The sequence below is a fragment of the Acanthopagrus latus genome, chromosome 22 (genome assembly GCF_904848185.1).
Source record: "Acanthopagrus latus isolate v.2019 chromosome 22, fAcaLat1.1, whole genome shotgun sequence".
In the NCBI taxonomy this organism is placed as follows: Eukaryota; Metazoa; Chordata; class Actinopteri; order Spariformes; family Sparidae; genus Acanthopagrus; species Acanthopagrus latus.
The window spans coordinates 19,176,764-19,197,980 of record NC_051060.1 but is presented as its reverse complement, the minus strand read 5'-3'; the positions used below and the strand labels follow the sequence as shown (position 1 = coordinate 19,197,980).

Genomic DNA, 21,217 nt, shown 5'->3' with positions numbered 1-21,217 from the left:
AGAGCACAGATTTAGCTTAACACACACAAGTCCTAAATGTCATGGATAGTATCTTGGATAGTATCTTGGATAGTATGTATCTTATGTTGCCTTCATTTTGTTATTGATATGTATCTTAAATGTCGTAAATATACTTCTTTTGTCTGTGTTTGTTCTGTCAGCTTTAATAGATGAAACACAGACCTGTCTGAATGCAGCTTCCAGTTAAAAACACAAATCTCCCCCCTACTTTCCCCCCTCAGCATCTTGGAGGTCTGGTGTGTAGGATTTATTGGGGACCTACTGGAAGAAATGGAAAAAAATAGTCATAATCAGAAATGATAATTAAATCACAGATGTTTTTCTTAGTGTATTATCTCCAGAAACTAAGAATCCCCTTTCATGTTTTTGACATATCGAGTGGCAATTGTAGGGAGGGTGAGGGGTATTTTATTGGTTGTATTCTGAAACCTTACTACTACACACTAACTGCATGGCTAACTGAGCTAACTAGCTGATGGCAGCTCCAGTTAGCAATTACGATGGGGATTTGCTACCCCCTCATTGCTGAGTATGAACAGATTGCTAATTTTTTAACATACTGTACCTTTTAGTAATTACACTGTATTGGGGAATGGATAAAAGCATTCATTAAAATGAAAGTAATCTACTTTTGAATGCTAAACAGGATGTTGGCTCCTGGTCTGGCTTGAAAACAGCCAAGATCGAAAAGCCTGCCTGTGACAATTAGGCAGAAATTTCCAAGCCGTTTTCCCCAAACAGAGATTGCTCTGAAAATGTAGAACAGAACAAAAATCCCCCAACTTTCCCCTCTAAGACCTGGCCTTAGACACTGTTCGAGCTATTTACCATATCTAAGGCTGCATACCATACAGTCAGCCTGCACTGATTTAAGATATTTGTTATCATTCAGAAGGGTATGTTTTCAGCTGGTGAGATGCCAAATGCACAACATGAATGCACAGCATATTTATGTTCGATGAGTGTTCCTCTTTTTATCTGGAATATGATCCAGCTGATGTGAGTATAGTAAGGCCAAAAATGCATTGAGCCTGTAAGTCACATTTTATGTTTAAATAATCCATCATCACGGCCAGTATCAGACTGAGACTAATCAGTCTTTGGCCTGTCTGCTAAGAGTTAAATGTGCAATGCGAACAGGGGTTTGTTTTAAGGATGCAGCCTGTCCTTTTCAATCATGATGGATCAACACAAAGCCGGTTGTATTGCTGCTTTGGAATACCATTTTAAAGAAAGTCTTTGTTGTCTGTGGCCTGGGATCTAATTTTAAAGCTTTGCATTTAAGCAGACATCATTAGGGTTTCGTCTTTAAATGTTTTCAAAGGGGCTTTTAGATGTTTATTCTCTAACCAGGGTTTAATTTTTTTGTTTTTGTTGTCACTTCTAGTTGTCCTAAGGCTCATTGGATGCTACACAAACACATTATGTTGTTAGTCCGATGACTCACATTATGTTGGTCTTGCAGTTAAACTTAAAGCAAAAAATATGTTTTCCTCGGTGTGTTTGAATAAAAGAAAACGTGAGACTGGTGAAAAAACAAAAAACAAAAAAACATTTGAGAGTGTGTCTGTGCACGCTTGTCCATGCTGAGTGAAAAGATGTTTGTTGGATATTTTTTAAGCCTGTTGCCAGCTGCTTGACTAACCCCACTCTAAATAACTCTTACCTACACGCTGTAAATCTGTCGTGTAATATTTAATTAGAGACTGAGTGATGCTAATTGCTCAGATTCAATTACACCAGATATGTAAGTTAATTGATCCTTTCCTGACCAGTTAACCGAAACCTCTGTTATGGTTTGTGTGATTGCGGCTGTGGGGAGAACATCATCAGCATTCCTTTGGAGGATTTAATCTCTTGGTTTTTATTTAGCAACAAAGAAGAAGATATGGGAGACTCAGTCCTACAGAGAAACGTTAGAGGAATGGGTACATTTTGGGAAATACATTAATTTGATTCTTGATTTGTGTACACTGATTATGAAGCTAAGCACAAAGACTGGAAACAGTTAGTCTGGCTTTATCCAAAGCTAAAAGAAAATCTGCCCACCAGCATCTCTAAAACTAATTCAGACTTTAAAACTTGTTCATTTTTTAAATTTAAAATTTAGTTTCACATAAAACTAAACTAAAAGCTGTGTTTCTTTAATGCAGAAGTTGTTCTGGATACTGCAGGGAGTCATCACATCCAGACAAGAAATAGTCCCACTCTCCCCTTTTTACACTTCAGTATTTGCGCATATTGAAAAAATATCTATATTGTACTTTTTATTAAAGCAGATTTATATATATATATATATATATATATATATATATATATATATATATATATATATATATATATATATATATAAAACAGTGTTTCCTTGGGGAATGGGATGAATTTATTTTTCGTGCTGAGATGTTTTCAAAATGACACACTTCAGATTTTGTCCAATGAATATGGAAAGCAAAAACAGCAGTTCAGAATTGTTCCACGACATGACAACATGTTTTTAGTTAAGATTAAGAGAGGCCACATCGGTCACTGCTAAAACCTGTGCTTGACACAATAAACTATTGTCTGTCTGAAATTTGAAACAGCATGCGTTGAGCTATTAATGCCAGGCTGCCATTCATTCTTCTTCCAGTACTGTTCCTGATGAATTATTGATTAGGTTCGAGAGCTCTGGAACACACAGCTGTTATTGGACTGGTGGGTGTTGTGAAACAAACATTCTTGCACGACGAAAAGCAAAGATCTTCCACAGAAAGACAGATGGATTGAAAACTTGGCGCAGAGTTATTTTTTATATGGTGATATGTCTTTTTTGAATCCCAAGGAACTGTTTCCTGACCAAATACAAAAAACCAAAAATGCTGAGGTCGATTGTTTTGTAAATGGTGACTGAATAAAATGTCAGAATGTTTTACTAAGACGACTAATATTATCAGTCCAAAGGGGGAGATTTGGCGATGCAGTGGATCATTTCCTCGCTTCAGTGATAATTCACAAATACCAAGACTCAGACGTCTCCACCGGTGACACAAATCGCCCATAAGGTCTTTTTTCACATCAGCGAGGACACAGGAACCTCTGTTAGAGAGGAGGACACAAAAACCACATGCCCACACAGGCAGACGCACATGCACACCATCCAGACACCCCTTTGAGCTTCCTGTGGGATGAATCATCTGGGGCCTGATGTGGTTAACGATGACCAGTGTTTCCGTGTTTGTTCAGATTCTGCCTTCGAAGCCACATGGGGCCCGAGAGGTCGAGGAGCTGCGTTTAGCTGAGTCATCGCAAAGTTGCCTCTTTTTCCCACGATTTTTCCTGCGGTTGCTGACTCAATAAAATAAGCCATCGTTCTCGATTGAAACAATACAGCTAGACTTAATGCCATATTCGATATTAGAATATATTTACCATGCCTCAACAGTTGTCTTATCTGGATATGTATTCAAGATCTGATCAATACAAAACTGTAAAAAAGTAGTCTGCCAGTTTAGCATTACATTCCTATAACATTATTTATTGGTTATCTGGTTATCTTATGGTTTCGGTTTTTCAAATCTAAATCGCAACAGACCCAGAGATATTATTTCTATTATTTCACATATTCGTCATAATTTTTATAAAGTACACATGGTGCAACTTGCCCATTGACAGGTCGGTTTGAGATTTGATTGCATTATTGTAGTAGTGGCTAACATAGTCTTAAACCTCTAGCCTCCCAATCTAGAATCTTATCCTTTTCAGGGTCATGGTGGGGGGCTGGAGCTGATCCCAGATGACACTGGGCGACGGCGGGACATACCCTGGATGAGTCATCACAGTCATCACAAGGCGGATTTATATTCTGTCTGACACAATTGTTTCTACACATTAAGGTTCATGTTCCTAAAATGAATAGTTTGAAGTTGTGTCTGTTTTAACTGAAGCCACGGCCTGGAGACAGTTACTGTAGCTGAGCATAAAAACTGGCAACAGGGGAATAGAGATAGCTAGTGTGAAGTCACTGCTCCTGACCAAAAAGGACTCCCCCTGAAAAACACCTGCTATCCTTTTAGGTGAAACAAACAAAAAAAGATTCAGTCGAACCTTTAAACAGAGCCAGGTTAGCTCTTAACATTCTTTGTGCGATGTGCTAGCCACCTAGATTCATTTTCACCAAGCAGAGTGTTGTAGTTCAAAATGCTGAACTTCTTTGCAGATACGTTGACTCAAAGGTACATTGAATACTACTCAGTCAGACAGGATCAGGACTGAATTACCCTTCCCAGGCACTGTGTCGCTATTACTTTCCATTTCTCTAAATCTCTGAGCAGTGTTCGCAGGCTTTTCTATGCTGGAATACGAACTGGCCAGAAGATTTACTATCTGGTAGTTCGATTAAAGGCATCAATTTAGGAATATAAAAATGTAGGTCTCAGGGCCTCAAGATAGCAGCTGCTGTGCTCAGTTGAGGGCTTGAAATTTGTTTCTATTTTTCGTTTTGACTTTGACAAAACAAAACTGCAAGAATACAAAAAAACCTAAAATCTTGAATTCCATAAACATCACTTAAAATACCATGACTAAAATGTATTGAGGCCAAAACTGAGGCCACAAAGTAAGTGAGTAGCCAGTGGAGTTCCAAAACAAGTTAAAATTGCAACTAAATCAGAGTTTGCACTCGTCACCTTGTTCCAAATCACTGTTTGACTTCATTAGTTTATTGTCGAGTTATTACACACACATGCGCAGGAATATGTCCTCTGTCTTCTGTCTTTCTGTCTCACTGTCTTCCTGTGTGTGCTGCATCTCTCCACCCACACATGCATAAACGAAAATACATACACACACACGCACTCACACTCACGGTCATGTCTGGAAGAGATTGTGCTAAAATAAGCGATGATTGAATGCATGGCAGATGTCTGCCATCACTGAAATTCCTTTATTCTATCTGATAATTTAGCACACCAGTGGTGGTATGCGTGAGCTGCACATTCACAAACATGCCTGACGAAGTCAAGACTGGGACTTGAACAAAAAAAAAATGTGAAGCCTGTGGGAAAAAAGTTAGCCGTTTATATATTTATCTTTATTCGTTTTATCGTCCAATGCATTTTCAGAAAGCATTAAAGATCATAACTAGAGATTGGTTTGTTCTTTGTTTGATCAGCCGGTGGAACCGGTGCCCAGGCAGTAACTTGGGGCCAGTTAAAACAGTTTAGTCAAAAATGCATGGGGAGTTTTGCAGCCATCTTCTCTTTAGTGTGACATACAAATAAATGAATGTACATGAGTGCAATTATCATCAGTAGCCTTCCACATCAGTAACTTTGATAAGCACTTAAAATTCAACCCCGTATCCTCTAACTCATTATTTTTTTTTGGCGAGTTTATGCAGAGCCGTGTTCGCATCATGCTAGCTCTGCACCTTTTTTGTTAAGCTCATATTGTGATACAGGTCCAGGCTCATCCAGTAACACATGGATATCAATCACTTGTCTGTAAATGAGAACCAGATGAAACACATTGAAGAAATAAACTGGTCTGGAACACCATCTGTTGTTATATGTAGATCTTTTGTGTTGTGGTTCAGGAAACGTCAGTATTACTCACACAAATGAGAGAATCCAGGAAAAGCTGTCGCCTCCAGGTACAAAAATTATGGATAAAGTGATTCTTTTGTCTCTCAACCTGAAGCTGACTCAAACACAGTGAGACACCTGTCTTGTTTTCCCAGTGTGCTCATGAAACCAAAGAGGGAAAGTAGGCATATCTAAGGTAATAAATCACGTCCATTATACTGACAGGTCACAGCATACATTTTGACTTTGTGCTGAGTGAAGATAAAGGTTGTCATTTGGAGAGAGGAGAGGAACCACTGCTGTATTTTTATGGCTCTTCACACCAGCTATCACTATGTTATTTATGATTCTGCCAGCGCAGGGTTCAGAGGAGGGGCCGGGCTACTTTGTCAGGGATGTTAAATGTAATCTGGAAGCGTTCATACTAGCAGGAATGTGGCAGCCTGCTGTATATCACACTCTGGAGGAGAAGTGTCAGTACTCAGCATGTGTCAACAAATCTCAAGAAACAGACTCAAATGAAATGCAGGGTAGTTAAAAAAAACAAAACAAATCGTTATGTATCTTTATTATTTTAAAAGGCTGAGTAAGTTTCAGCAAAAGAGGAGGAGACGATGCATTTGTCAGGGGACTACATTCAGCTGTGGATGAATACACATTTTGTGAGTTAGTGAGTATTTCCTGCAGCAGAAGGATGTGTGTGGGACTGTCTCAGAATAAACTACAGTGGCCATGTTTACAATAATAGAAAAACACTTCAGCCTGTGCAACCGTGCGGCTCTTTGATGTGTTTGGAATAGTTTCTGGACAACAATAGAGCGCCAGGGCCCAAAAGAATACATGTCAGACTTTTGACTATAGTTATTCAGTGAAAAAAATACATCATAAGTCTCGTCCTTGTCTGAGGATCACTGTTACCAATGAAATCTTAACAAACCATTTATCAAGCAATTGTAAGGTTTATAATCAATTTATGCTTTACAATGAACATTTCATAAATGTTTAAGAAAGTTTTTCATTTTTACAACAGTGAAATGACTCAAAGAAGTCAGGAGGAAAGGACGGCACAATTTCAGACTTTTTTACTATGTTTATATGTGGCGGACCCTGCCACCTTTCTAGCTTCAAACAGTGCTCTGGAAGCCTTATTTCCCCCACAGGACAGCTTGTTTATTCAGCTATTAAAAGAGAAAAAGAGTTTTGTATTGTTACCTGTTGTAAAGTGTAAACCTAGTGCCCCTGTAACTAGATTGTAATTAACCATAAGTTTACCTTTTTTTTTTTTATTATGGTTATCATGAAGAGTCACCAAAACATTTCTGTTCCTTTTCTTCACCAGAGCCAGTTCAACACACAGAAGCAATTATTCTTTCTGATTTAATAATGGAAAATAGGCATAATGGAAAATAGTGTTCATTAGTAGATCAACAGTCAGATCAATTTATGTGCATTTTTCTCTTTTTGGCTATTTCTGTTGTTGTCAGGACAGGCAGACGTGAAAATTGATGACGGAAGTTTCCTTTCTATGCACGACAAATCCTTTTCTCCTTAGTTTTCTGTGGATGATGCCTCAAAAGCTGAAAAATCGCGGTTGAGCGTTGCATCAGTTGTACAAACCGTACTCGGCTGGAATAAGTTCTCTGTTTCCAAAGAGGGATTTTTGAGGTGCCTGGTGCTCCGCGAGCATTAAACCTGTTTAACATCAGCGCCATGTCCACCGGGTAACTGCGTTTCCTGACCATTTTAAGGAGAAGTAAAGAAGCAAAACATGAACATTTTCCACTTTCCAAAAAGATTTAATAAGTGTTGCTGCTGTTTTCAATAAGCAGCTCTATTGAAATAAAAAAAAATCTCTGTGTAAAATTGACATTTACATTCTTCTTAATGTTTGTAGTCGAAACTTTATGGGCCCTCCCGTTTTAGGACAATTTTATTTGATTTTTAAGTCGAAACGCCTCATGAAATTTAAAGACTGTAAACAAGAACTGTATGTGCTGCGCAACTCGAACTGTAAACAGGAGGTCTCATTGCTCCGCATATGTTTTATTAGCTGTGGCCACGTTGCCATCCATTTTTTGACATTGTGTGCCTTTGCGAGAGAGAGAGGGGGAAACGGCTCGGCACCGATTTCGGCAGCGAAGTGTTTCGGATTTGTGCATTTATTTTAACTGCCTCAAACATTAAAATGGAAAAACTGCCTCAGCTGTTTCAGACCGTGAATCATCTTTTATGTGCGCTCCTAACAGATAAACGATGCCGTCATCCCCGGGAGGTAAATCCCGCTTGTCTTCCTCCTTCCCTCCTGCTGGAGGACAGTAATCAGTTAACTGGAGAGACAGAGGCTCATTTCCTTCACTTTCCATCTTTTAGCTTTCTTGCATTGGACCTCAGTGTGAAGTTTTCCATGGCAGTAACCACACGGCACACACACTGAGAATGTGTTGCGTCCTTGGAGTATTGAGGTGTACTGACTTGCGGTCGAGGCCTTTGACAGGCCGCCTGCTGTCGGTGGAATCTCCTGCATTTTTTTTTTTGTGTCTCAGAGAATTGTTGCTGAGGAATTAGGCCGCGGCTAACGCTGCTCTGAAAATCGCACGCACATAAACAAAACCGTCCCGGGCAGAGAAAAGGCAGAGTGTAGCAGTTCTTCGTGTGTTGCGCTTCTTAGAGACAATCTCACAATCACATCAGTAAAGTAAACAAAGTAGAACTAAACAAGTAACCAGGAAAATCTGTAAGACATGTAATAGCAAAACCCTTCCAAACCAGAGTATCTACCCCACCTAATCCAGAAGCTGAGAGGAATTCAACAAAAAAAAGAGCAAATGTGTAATTCCCTAAGACCCTGAATAATAAGAACGTTACAGAGGAAGCTTTCATCCGACACAAGAAAGGAAACCAAACACAGCTGCATCCATTTCCAGACGTCACAGTCATGCTCCAGCTCTAACTTACACATCCATACGGTCTCTCCACATACGTTTAGTCCGTCTCACCCTGAATTACCTTTGTCCCCGCCATCACCCCCTTTCTCTTTCTCTCCCTCTGTCTCACTCTCTTTGTCCCTCTCCTTCCCTTCTCTCTCCCTCCCCAGATGTCTGCTCACCAGCTGCGCTCAGATGGCTGAGAGGGGAAGACTGGATGGATTTTTATAGAGCGTGCACACACGCACGCCAAACAGACACGCACACAGTGTCACACAGTGACCCGCTGCAGCAGGGATCCAGGACTTGGGTCCCCGAGTTTAAAGATTTTCTTTCTGTTTTTCATTTTTCCACATCTTTTTCACCGTCTATGACCACATCAATATGAAACAGATGCCCCCAACTCACATGTGACTGCAGACAAACATGGGGTATGGTCGGAGAAGGTCAGGAATTTGGCTGTTTCTCTGCTCTAATCGGATTAGTGTTCCTTTTTTCTGTGTGTGACTAATATGAAAGTGATTAGACTGCAGCTTTTGGACCAGAGAAGGAGGAGAATTTGTGGTAAAAACAGGGTCAGTTAAAGAACCTTCATTAACGTTAAGTCATTACTTGTCTCCATGTGTGGAATTGGATATGATTTGTCCCAAAGCTTCAAAGGCATTTGTAGTCAGTTGTGTATCTTCAGCCTTGCAGTAGCTGCGTTTCAGCTTTAATCTGATTCATATCACAGCCACATCTTTCTAGCTTGATGACACATCTACATATATACCAGTTATCTTTCTGATGTCTGTTATCATGGTTAAGGTTAAGCCTGTTCTTGTAAAGCACGTGTGGATTTTATCAAAAATACCAGTAACAGTTGCAACGCTTAAATTTCCATTGAAATTTTGGGTCGATGATTTCAGAGAAAGGACGACTGAAACAGGCTTCTTATTTCTAGCCGTTGACTATCAGTTGTGTTTGCTGAATTTTATATCGCTGGCAGATTTGAAAAGCAGCACTTAGCTTATTGATTGAGCTAATGCCCGCCTCCTGAATTGGTAGAATGTTTTCTACAGCTGACTTTTGCTAAAAAGTGATGCTAAAGTGACTTATCCTGGGCAAAATGTTTGCAGTGACACCTGATGGTCCATGGACAAAGCAAAGACAGAGAGAAAACTGCAGCTCTGTTGTTAATCCCAGTCGGTATAGCTATTTCTGGGATAAGATTAGGTTCGAGGTTTGATGTTTAGCTTGCTTACATAAACACACAAGACTAGAGGTAAGCTTTCAGGGAATTGTATTCGCCAATTGTTACGTCGGATATGAAGTGCTGTGCTGTGTTGGAAGTAGCTCTGGGTAAGATTACTGCCGTAGATTGCAAGCCAGTTAGCAGGACATGCTAACATTTGCAGTATAGAGACAAACAGATTGTTTTATCAGTTGCCTACCCTTTTGCTCCATGCACACCTCTTCAACATGTGCAAAAAATCAAAGCTTGATTACAGTTGCTAAGCTATGATTGGACAATCGCCATTCAGGGGAGGGTTTTGCCGAAATGTCAATAGGCTTAAATTCTCACATTTTGCCGCTAAAATGGCCGTCTGTGTTTCTAGTCTGTGTTGTTGCCATGGTGACAGGAAGTCCACTCTGATGTCGGCCCCTCTGACCTTGAGTAAACTGTGACGAGACCCTCCGTGTGCTCCCCCTTCTGATGGACTTCTGATGGTGACATAGCCACTGGGGTTGCTTCCTTGACCTGCCAGCAGAGAGAGACAAGTGTGTGTGTGTGTGTGTGTGTGTGTGTGTGTGTGTTTGTGTTTGTGTGTGTGTGTGTGTGTGTGTGTGTGTGTGTGTGTGTGTGTGGGTAGGGGTAAAGAAGGGGTTGAAGGGGAGGAGAGGAAGGTGAAAGCAGGGTCACTGGGCCGATGGACTGAACAGGTTTCAGAGGATGTGAAAGACGGTGGGCCTCATGAGTAAACATAGCTCTAGTGTGAGATGAGAGAATGCTTAAAAATTGCACGTGTGTGTGTGTGTGTGTCTGGATTACTTTCCCATAGTACTCCAGTCCAGCTCCCTCTGACGATCACCCAGGATTTCCACACTTTCAGATGATGAATAGTCGGCTCAGATCATCGATCAGGACGCGAGAGCGTTCCCCACATGAAAGGAGAAAGTGTTTGGTCAGATCTACAGCTTTCTGCTGACACTTTGCTCTCTCCTTCACGCCCTCCTCTCAGCAGGCTGTCTCTCTTTTTGTTCTACCCTCTCCACTGACCTTTGACCTCAAAGCCCTTGCCAGGGTCCTTTGAGAGCCAATAGTGGACGGTCATAAATCTCTTGTGAGGAAGACGAGAAGATCAATGTGTTTTAGCTACTAGACTAAACCCTTACTGGCACTGGAATGCTAACATCAGGAGAGAATAAATTACATTTTGCGTTATGAAAAGTATAATTACGATGGATGAGTTGTAACAATTTGGGATTTTTATCAACCTTGGCATTCCTCCCTGAGTGAGAATTCAGAGATCCCTTCATTTTCTTTGAACTTTAGTTCACACACAAACATTTGAAATTTATTTAGCCCATTAACACTCTATTAAGTCTCCCTGGGCGTTTCAGTTCTCTGTCAACAACAATTCCAGACACAGCTCAAACTCTACAAAATTGAAAAAAAATGCAGTAGTAACAGTAAGGGGGAAATTACAAAAACAGTGAAGAGAAAATCATGACAATAATAAACATAAAGGAGCAACCTACTGGGTACGGCACATAACATATAAATGCACTGTGGCCTTTGTTGAGTTATACCTTTCCCTCTTTTTCCATGTTTTCTGTCTTTGTCTACACAATGGCTGTAAACAGGTATCTGCTTATGTGTCCAGATTGTTCCCTTTGAATCCTGAACAGTTCTGTAAACAGTCCATTTGGCGAGCAAAAGGGGTGGAATGCTTTAGCCAGAGTGTAATCACAGAAACTATCTCCTAGTGTTTCTCAAAGCTACTTATCGACTGCACACAATGACTGGTGCTCAGAAGAGAACGTTTTGGCCTGGACATCATTTTATTCCTTATGAGGAAATCTGCTGGCTACATACAGTAGGAAGCTATGAGCTTCACAGTGGCTGTTACCCTCAGAAGCTAAATCATGTCATCAGATGGTAACCGATTGGTTCCAACACTGATGTCTACACAGTCAACTATCAAATGAAAAGGCAAAAAATAGTTATTAAAGAAAGAAAGAGTTGGGAAAAGTAAGAAATTGACCCAAACCGTACATTTTCATCAGCTTGCAAACACGCTTGCAGTGGCAATGCTAAAATGTTAATGTCATGAGGCTAATGGAAATGTCTTATTTTTTTAGGATCACCAAGTCTAATAATCCGATGATGACCATGAATGTCTGTACCAACTTACAGGCCAATTATTTGGATTAATCGGCATGAAATTTGGTGCTAGAGAGGAAAAGTCAAGAGACCACTAAAATCATCAGAACTCATCCACTTGGGAACATGAAAATCAACTCAAAAAATTGCTTTTTGGCCCAAAATGGCTGACCACCCGACTGCCCTCCCTGCAACTAGTTTGGAGAGAAAGATGGAGGAGGTCCGAGAGAAGAGGGGAAAGAAGGTCCTACCTGTCTGAGGAGGAGGCAGCAGGCAGACAGTCGACATTACCAACTTCTGAAACTTAACAACTGTCCATATTACTCACCAGAGATACAGTAAAGCTAGAGACTGTGTTCAAACTATTTACAGTGTTGGGTGCCAGCTTCATAGACAGCAGGTGGGGGAAAAGAAAACAATGGAAACAGCAGCAAAAGGCTTTAACTCTTGAAAATTGTTCCCGGCATGACAGCTAAAGCTGCCGGATGACTGACTTAAATGAGCAGAAACACTTTTCGTACACAATGAAATACATTAAAAGGAGTACTTTTTTTTTAAAAAAAGAAAAGCCAGTGCAGTGAGACAAACACTGAAGTAATTGAATCAAAATTTACGACGCCTTGTTAGAATCCACAATGTGGTTTTGTGAGCGGAGAGGATTTTCACCATCCTTTGTGTTCCAGCTCAAACTCTCAGTAAAAAAAAAAAACCCAAATAATAATGCCTTTAAAATCCGTGCTGCAATTTCTCAGCTCCTAACCAGTTCCTCTTGACATTTTACCTTCCAGCAAGTACGAACCACGAAAACATAGTTTCCTCAGTGCACGTCTCGCAGGCCAATTTCCAGAGGGGAACACTTGATTAGCACAACAAAAACACATACAGTTCTTTTTCTCTCAGGCATTCAGGCCACTTGTGTGCGCGAAAAAACCCCCCCAAAAAAAACAACCCAAAACAAACCAAAACAAAAAAAAGAACTTCTCCATAAATCCCCAAACTACCCTTGATTAGCTATAACAAACCATTAAATGATGGCAGGAATGCTGTGGGGAGAACGTGAGGAAAAGAAAAAGGGGAAAACTCAGAGAAAAAAGAGGGGGTTGAAATTTTACAGTCTGGGTAACTTTTCCCCTTTCTTCGGAAAAAATGCAAACATGTCGGCGCACTCGGTTTTGACGGCCACGGTCGAAATGATATTGTCTGACCATCGCGGTCACATGGTTTACTTGACTGCAATTACAATACGCATCACTCTGCAATTAGTCGTCATGTTTTTAAAGATTTCGCTTTTGCAAACAACCGCCTACATCTGTTTTCCAAATCGAGCAAAGACAACAGCGGGCCAACATCTGAGGAGACGATCAGAATAAGGAAGTAACTTTTGTGCAGATTGGCAACGGTTGGATTGGATTCACTGGTTTGTATGACGGGGTCAGGATGGGATGTTGATGTTGGCACTTTAAATGGTCGTGACAAATTAACAGTCTGAGAAACTTCACAGGACAGACGCTGTAATTATTTTGGATTGATATCAACCAAAGATTGAGGAGGAGAAGGAAAGAGACTGATTTAATACACACTGAGTCTAGTGAATAAAAGATGGAATTTTTTTTTAATTTTGTCGCATGAAAATAGTTTTTAAATATGACCTAATACTGCCACAAAAAGTCAGTTTGTGGTATCAGTACCCATCATGGTTCCCGTTCAACAGATCGAGGTCCTAGAAGTCACAGAGTTCTCATTGTGTAACTTGTTTTTTCATTAATAAGAGGGAACATCTCCGCCGACTTCAGATAATCGCTTTGTTTGTTGAACAAACATGCCAGAGAATGTGCACGAGCGAGGCGGGTGACGTGCACTCACCGCTGACCGTCGCTCAGACGCGGTCATGCACGCTGCTCGCTCTCCATCTATGCTGGTGTTTGCTAAAGAACAGGAAATGTGAGGTAGATCTTATAACCTTCTCTTCTCTTCTCTTCTCTTCTCTTCTCTTCTCTTCTCTTCTCTTCTCTTCTCTTCTCTTCTCTCATTAGTTGATGATTATAACAAACGTAGATAAGCTGCTTGTCATTCGATCCTCTGATTGATGGCCATGAGAATAGGCCATACACATGACTAATGCTAGAGCTGGCTCAAACAATTGATTCTTTAAGCTGATTTTGGCACCTCATGAGTCTGCACAATAACTCATCTCCCTGTATGAGCTCATTAGTTACAGCTATTCTCTCTCTCTCTCAGACCCTTACGAGACAGCACAGAGCCAAGAGTGCTTAAGACGGTCCGAGCTTCTCTTTCCTGATTGATAGAATTAATACAGTTCAAAGTCTGTGAGGCACACACTGCCCCCGATGCTGCCTGAAATGGAGGAAATGGTACTGCATTGATCTGATGCCACACGTATCTTGAGACGTGCAATTTTCGGAGGTCTTTTTAAAGACATTCAGTGGTTAAACACCAACAAATGTGGAAACACGGTCTCAAACTGTGGCCACTGGCTTATGAGAACAAGATATGACATGTAATTAGTAAGCATCTTGTGTAGCAACTTCAAGGTATATAAAAAAAGGTTTTATGTATTTGTATAGTTTGTAGCACACTGTCTTGGACTGGTGCTGCTTATCTGGCGAGACATTGCTAAACAAGTATACAGTGACGCGAGCATGACTCAAAACCATATGGATGAGGAAAGAAAAATACAGCCCGGTTTGTTCAGACCCTTAAAATGGTCCATGATTCTGCTTTCCTCGCAAGCGGTTGTGGTTGTTGGAGTCATGGCTGTCACTTACACAGAGGCACAAGCAGCTTGACATTGTTAGAGAGCTGCAAAACCTCTTAGCTTTGGGTGGATGAGTATGCTAAAGTGTCTGACTTTGATGCCACAGACTGTGGCGCGTTCAGTCAATCTGTCTTTTTTCAGTTAAAACTGGTTTCTTTTAACCATGACAATGATCTCTCCTTGTTTTTTTACAAAGTAGCTCTAGTTGCCATACTGATCCCAGAACCAAAGGGGTTGAAGATGAGGAAATACTAATGTGGATCTTTTTCATAAAGCGTTGGCAGGCACCGACAAACGTTGACCTTGTTGTCCTTCATTCTTTGTTGGACACGTTTCACACATGGGTCATTTCACGTCAACACGTCAAATACAGCAGCTCGGTCAGTTGACCTACATTTTTAAGTTTGATGCGGTAGTTGCTCTGCTAGCCTCATTTCTGGGAACTCCTCTTGAGTGTAGTAGTAAAGAACAGGAGAAGTCTGAGACAGGGTCGGGTCAGGACGTTCAGGTGGGTCATATGCAGGACTTTTGTTTGTGTCAACACAGATTTGCTTTTAACTTACGCGGCTCAAGTGAATGATGTAATGTTAGTTATGTGAGCAATGTGCCTGACTAACTAACTAACCATGTTATTTTCATGCATAAACCTAATAAAGCCCCGACAATGTTAATATCAGTCCACGAGTGTTAATGTGTTTTGTCATCTTCATGTGCAAAACTGACACTAGACTGGTTGGTAGAGCGCCATACTGTTGCTTGAAGGGTAAGACCACCAACCAAGCCGCCATATTTGACCGGCTGAGAGTCAGAACATGTTTTTAATTTTCAAAGTTTTGCAAGGGGATAATTGTTTGACTTCCACACAAAAACTCAAAGTAGAGTCACAGATTTCAAAGTTGAACTCTCCACAGCTGGAAATAACTTTCCCATGAAGGCCGTTAGAACTTATTGTTGTGTGAAGAGTTCACACATTTTACTGGTTAATTGAAAAGCAACTCTTGGATTAATTTATAAATGACAGTAACTTGTCCGATTAGAGCCGGCTGGCATTTGGTTTCTGTGTCGTTAAAGTGTCGCCTCGATGAAAAATGCGCTGCTACGTCAAACTTGTGGAGCTTTGGATGAGCTTGTTTTGCTTTTGATCTGGCTGGGAACATTACTGTCAAGCTGGAACCAACAAACCCAGACTCTGCAGACCGAGCACAGTCTGCTCATGTTTTTCTGACCGGCAGCATTAATAACGCATAACTCCTCGAGAACATTTGCCCGGGTCGCTGTTTGGAGACAAGCTGTTGTGAGTAAGACAGTTTCTGTGATTAATTACACAAGAGTCCTTCAGCAGCCAGTAAAACATTTTCTCCCTCTAAAGGCCTTTTTCCATTGTGAAGAGGGAAAAACATTTCATTTTAAGGGAGCCTTCAGGAAGTGATAGCACATAAATTATCAATACGGTAGAGATGTATAGAACTGAAGATATATGACGCTGTAAAGCTGAATTCTAAACTGGCCCACAGTCATTTCTGGAGGCCAGTTATAACTTTCCGCTTCCCCCATATAGCGACAAAGTTATACTTAACCACATACAGGTGTGTTTTTGGCACGAGCAGCGAGCTGGCAGGTGTGTTTGCTATTACAACGTGATAATGACTATCATTACAGGTAAGACCAGGCGTGTTCACAGGAGGCAGGGACGGAGACGAGAAGAAAAGCAGTAACGCTTTTTAACCAGGATGTGAGTCGCATAACTGGCATCTCTGCGCCTTAGACGCACACGGAGCCATAAACACACGTTTATAGACGGATGCACGCACACATCAAAACAGCGAGACAGAGGCACACAAACAGAGACCCACACAAATTAGCACCTTGGAGATTTAAATTTAGCTCCAAATGAACCCTTTAGAGGCTATCTGTGCTGAAAATAAACGCCCCATTACAGATAACCGTTATTTCATTGAAGGAGGAAAGTGCAAGTCAGTGTTTCTGGACCGTCGCTGCTTGTACAGAAGTCATTCAGAGAACCATTTGACAAGGTCATACTGATGACATTTTTAAAGTAATACAGCTTGTAGAAAGTTGCAGAACCAAAGCATCTCTTTCCCTTGAAAACATCATTATGATTGTGATTTAATTATTTAAAAAATGTTGTCAGACCCAAAATATTTTATGTTTTACGTTTGTGTAAGAATTCTGATGGTTGGTTTCAGTTTTTAACAATGTTATGCAATAGTATAACACTGTTGTTGTTAGCAACATCAATGTTAGCTAGTGCTACAAACTGGCAACCACCACAGGTGATTCTAGGAACAGTGGTGGTCTGGAATATAAGCTTTAATGGCTGAATGTTATCAACAGCACCTTTATATAAAGTTCTATTAATAGAATGGCATACAGTAGAGCGCATACCTCTGCCACACAGTCCCCTTTATCTGCATCAATTTGTACTCACATAGATACCAGAAGCCTAAAAACACTTGTTTTTTTTTTGTTTGTTTTCGTGTGTTATTCCTTCAGAAATTAACACAAAAGTTTGCCCTATCTTGCAGTTTTTAAGAATAATGAAAAAAAAACCCAACCTTTTTTTCTGATCTACACCAAAATTTCATGGGGTCTGTTTTGGGCAGAGACTCATCCTTCATCCAAGTTTCGAGGAAATCCATTCAGCAGTTTTTGTGTAATCTTGATGACAAACTGACACAGCTGACAACCGGTTATTTCCTCTTTTAATTGTTTCATTTTTCCACTTCGATGGCTTTTTAAGTTAAGCAATACAGCAACAACTACAAGATGTATTCCCTAGAAAGTGTTTTTCATTTGTTGGTTTGTGTTTTTTTTAACATGGATTATCATGTGATCTAAAATCTCAAAACACATCAACACACTCATACACACATCCAGGTAACCGTGGTTAGAGTTTAAACAAACAGATCTTTTCTCAGGCTTGCTCTTCATTTCTGCTGCCTCACCATCTGGGGCAGATCCATCACAGCTTTTTCAGTACCTCCTCGGGTGCTGTAAACAGGCAGATGTGCGCGCAATGCCGTGTGCGCATCCACACACACAACAGCACACATCTTTGAATCATTATACAAGTGAGGGCTTTCACTGACAATGTTAATTTTGCTTCGTGACCAATTTCAACCCCTCAGTCCTAATTGTGATTATACCTTGAATCCTAACTCCAAATCCAAACATAAACTAAAGCAGCGTCATAATGCTCGATGATTGCAAACACATTTATTTTTTTGTAACTTTAAGTGCACTTTGAGACCCAAGTGTATACTGTAGTTAGCCCGACGGGAATCATTTTCTCAAATGTTTTAATGACTGGAATCTGGGGAAAGGTCAAATGATATGAAACGATAAGCGCTGACTGCCCCGCTGATGAAAGCAAAAGTGTTTACAGTAATCGTGATGATAATTGTGAGGATTTTAATTCAAATTGGCTTGCTATGAATATTTGAAGTGAGTGTTATTGCTGACTCTTTGCACTCTTAGCGGCGTGTTTTGCAGCCATCGTTTTTCCAAAGTCATCATGCGCTTAAGTGGAAATACGCTTGAGATGCTTTAACACAGAATGTGTCAATTCAAGGGTTTGTCCCGTCTTTGTACTTTCATTACGCTTTGTCTTTTCTTGGCCTCTCACTCTGACTGTGTGCAAGCTAAGTGCTACTTGTGTGCGTGTGTGTGTGTATGTGTGTGTGTGTGTGTTAGAGAGCAATGCACCAGATGTTATTTTGCAAGAAAGAGGAGACCAGCCTCTCATGGCTGGTAGTAGAGAGAGAATTGTGAGGACATTGATGTGGTCACATATAACCATCTCTGAGACTCCGGCAGTCAGGGAAAGTCTCATTTGAAAAACTGGTACCACCTGCTAATAAGGTAGCCGACCTGTTAAGAAGAGTTTAAACTAATGGCTTCATTTATGGTTAAGAAACCATTAACTAATTTCTTTTTAAGAAGCTATTAATGAAAACAGCTTTATAACTGGTAGTTGCCCCCCAGCTAGCTCTTTTTTAACTGCAGACGTATTGAATTAGGCTCTTGTAAGAACTGTGTATTAACAGTTTGTTTCTGAACTGTATATATGTATATTTAATTGTTGTTTATCCATTTGAAAGAGTTTATTTGTTAGTTTTTTTTATTAACAGATTAACAGATGATTTAGAACAGATTGCTTCATTAAACCATTCACTTATGTTTTTTTATTAATGGAGTACCAACATTCATAGCTGCATTATAACCAAATATAGAGAGAATTAATACTACAGAAAGTTTCACAACTTGGAAACCCCAAACGTCTCCTTATTAACGGCCTCTACCTGATTTATTAAAAGACATTAATTATTGCTAGCTTCATGGCTCAGTGGATGACAATGTTAATCTGTCGGTCCACTAATTTTGTGCGGACTAAGATATGTGGACAGTTACAATACCAGATGGATTACTGTTGTGTAGTTTTGAAATATCTCAGGATCTTTGGCAAAAAAGATGTGGAACAAAATACAGTAAAGGTAATCTGCTTAGCATCAGCATGTCTGCATTGTCATTGTGAACATTTTAGCATAATGAAGCTACACTTGAGCCACAGCTGTGTTAAAAGGGGACTTATTATGAAGTGGTATCAGAGAAGTGAGTTGAGCTGAATTTGATTTAACATAAAACTGTGAAACTGTGGAATCGTTAACACTGACACCTGTTCTTATTGTAAAAACATGCTAATCATTTTTGCTGCTGTGCGTTCCTCACTCTTTGTTAGCATCTGGTTTCTGCACTGCAAAAAAAACAACAAAAAAAACACAGATCTGTGCTCCAGCGCCGGCCCTGGTCCAGCTGGCCAAACTATTTACACTGCCAGGCCTAAACACTTAAGATAGGGATGAATCTGATTTATTTCTACAGCTAGCCAGTTGTTTGGCATGTGACGTCACCGAAAACTCTCCCGGCGATTGGTTTCTTCCCCAAGTATGAATTGTTATTATTGTGTTGCCCAATAATCAAGGGGATTAAGTTTTGCTTATGGCTGCTACTCATAATCTGTAGAGGCAACATTGTCTACAGATATCTCACACTGAAAAACTAGACTCTTACTCAAGTCTTCCTTTAACACAAATACACAGTCGGCACAAATACACAAAAAGCAGACGATCGTGCCCACACACACTCCTTTTTTTTCCTCCTCCATCTCACTCACGGACAGACACACATCGTTGTTTCTCACAGTCTCGTCCTGCCGTTGTTTGATTTACAAGCTGGCCTCTGACCCTGGCTGAGCTTGAGCTGGATGGACTCTTGGCCCTGCTGCTGCTCCAACTGGTTCATGTCCAACATAACTCCCCCTGGACCTGAGTGTGTGTGAGTGTGTTTGCATGTCTAGATGCACTTCCTCACATGCGATCAATTCCTGTGTCACTTCAAGGTTTTTATATATTTTATAATGCCCAGTAAAGCACACTATTATTTGACTGGGTTTCCGTGTTAAAAGCTGCACATGTGCTGCTTTCTCAACGAGTTGATCTAAATGAAGTTGTCTTCAAGTCTTTTTGCGGAAAAAACTCTTGTCAGCGCTACACCCATAATTCCTTCTTTTACAAGCTGCTAAATGACCTTTCGGTGTTATTCATTTCCTGTTGTTAGAAGCCTAAATCAATTAAAGATGGCAACCGTGGTGCGACTCTATCTGACCTCTGCCTGTGAAAATACCCAGACGAGAGCCTGAGAGCGTAACAGTGAGGGAGGAAATATTGTTCGTTGAAACAAGACTTCACTAGTTTAACATAGAACCGTACACAGAAACAACTCTGTAGTCGTCCTATCTATGAGAAAAGCTGAAGACAGTGAGTCAAGAGTGACTTTAAATTTGACTGAGCTTCCTTTTGTGGTCCACTGTGACACTTCAGCCCACTTGTTTTTTACATCACACCTCCTTCAGATCTCACACCCCATCTGTCTTATGTTAGATTATAGATAAGCCTCTTCATGTTGGCCCTTACAAATGTGATTATATATCATGTAGGGTATAATATTTGACCTCAGCTCGACAGATCCTTCCGCACGATGTAGACATATCAAAGCATCAATGTATGTGTGTCCCCTAATCAGTGCCTATAAAGTAATAAAACTAAACAGTGCGGTAATAGATAAAATATCTTCTGAAGAAATAGCCAGATCTGTAGTGAACAAACCTGTCAGCACTTTACTCGGGCAGATAAATCTCAAAAGGAATCTTTTTCTTCGTATTTTATCTGATGGCTTGCCTTCAAGTCACTGCTGTGGTATTCTTCAAAACATAAAACTTATCTTTGAAGGCGGTCCATCGCTCGGAGTTTCTAAACAGATGTGGGATTCCCACTGTTTTTCTGTCTCACATGTACAGTCCCATACAAATATTGAGTTAATAAAGACACTCACTGTGGATTACAGCTTCTTAAAGTATTTGTTTAATACACTTCAGCTGTCTTGTTGAGTCAGATGAGGAGACTGGTACCACTTTTTGTTTCGATGGTAAATATAAAGCGAGAGTCAACAAGCGGTAAGCTTAGCTTAGCATTAATACTGGAAAGGAAGT

General features: G+C 40.4%; 1 protein-coding gene across 15 annotated transcripts in view; it reads left to right on the top strand.

The window, feature by feature from the left end:
• The window catches only part of LOC119012476 (serine protease 23-like), a 68,415-nt gene that overhangs the window by 11,863 nt on the left and 35,335 nt on the right, over positions 1–21,217 (top strand). For 3 of the 15 annotated variants that reach the window (XR_005072489.1, XR_005072481.1, XR_005072484.1), the window contains one exon: positions 8,677–8,844. The exons of 7 other annotated variants lie outside the window; for them this stretch is intronic. The gene's annotated coding sequence lies outside the window, so the exon portion shown is untranslated. Of the gene's footprint in view, positions 1–3,243; positions 3,684–3,762; positions 4,912–8,676; positions 8,845–10,104; positions 11,843–21,217 lie in introns of those variants that run through there. 5 more of the 15 variants (XR_005072483.1, XR_005072488.1, XR_005072492.1 and 2 more) reach the window with 3 other exon arrangements.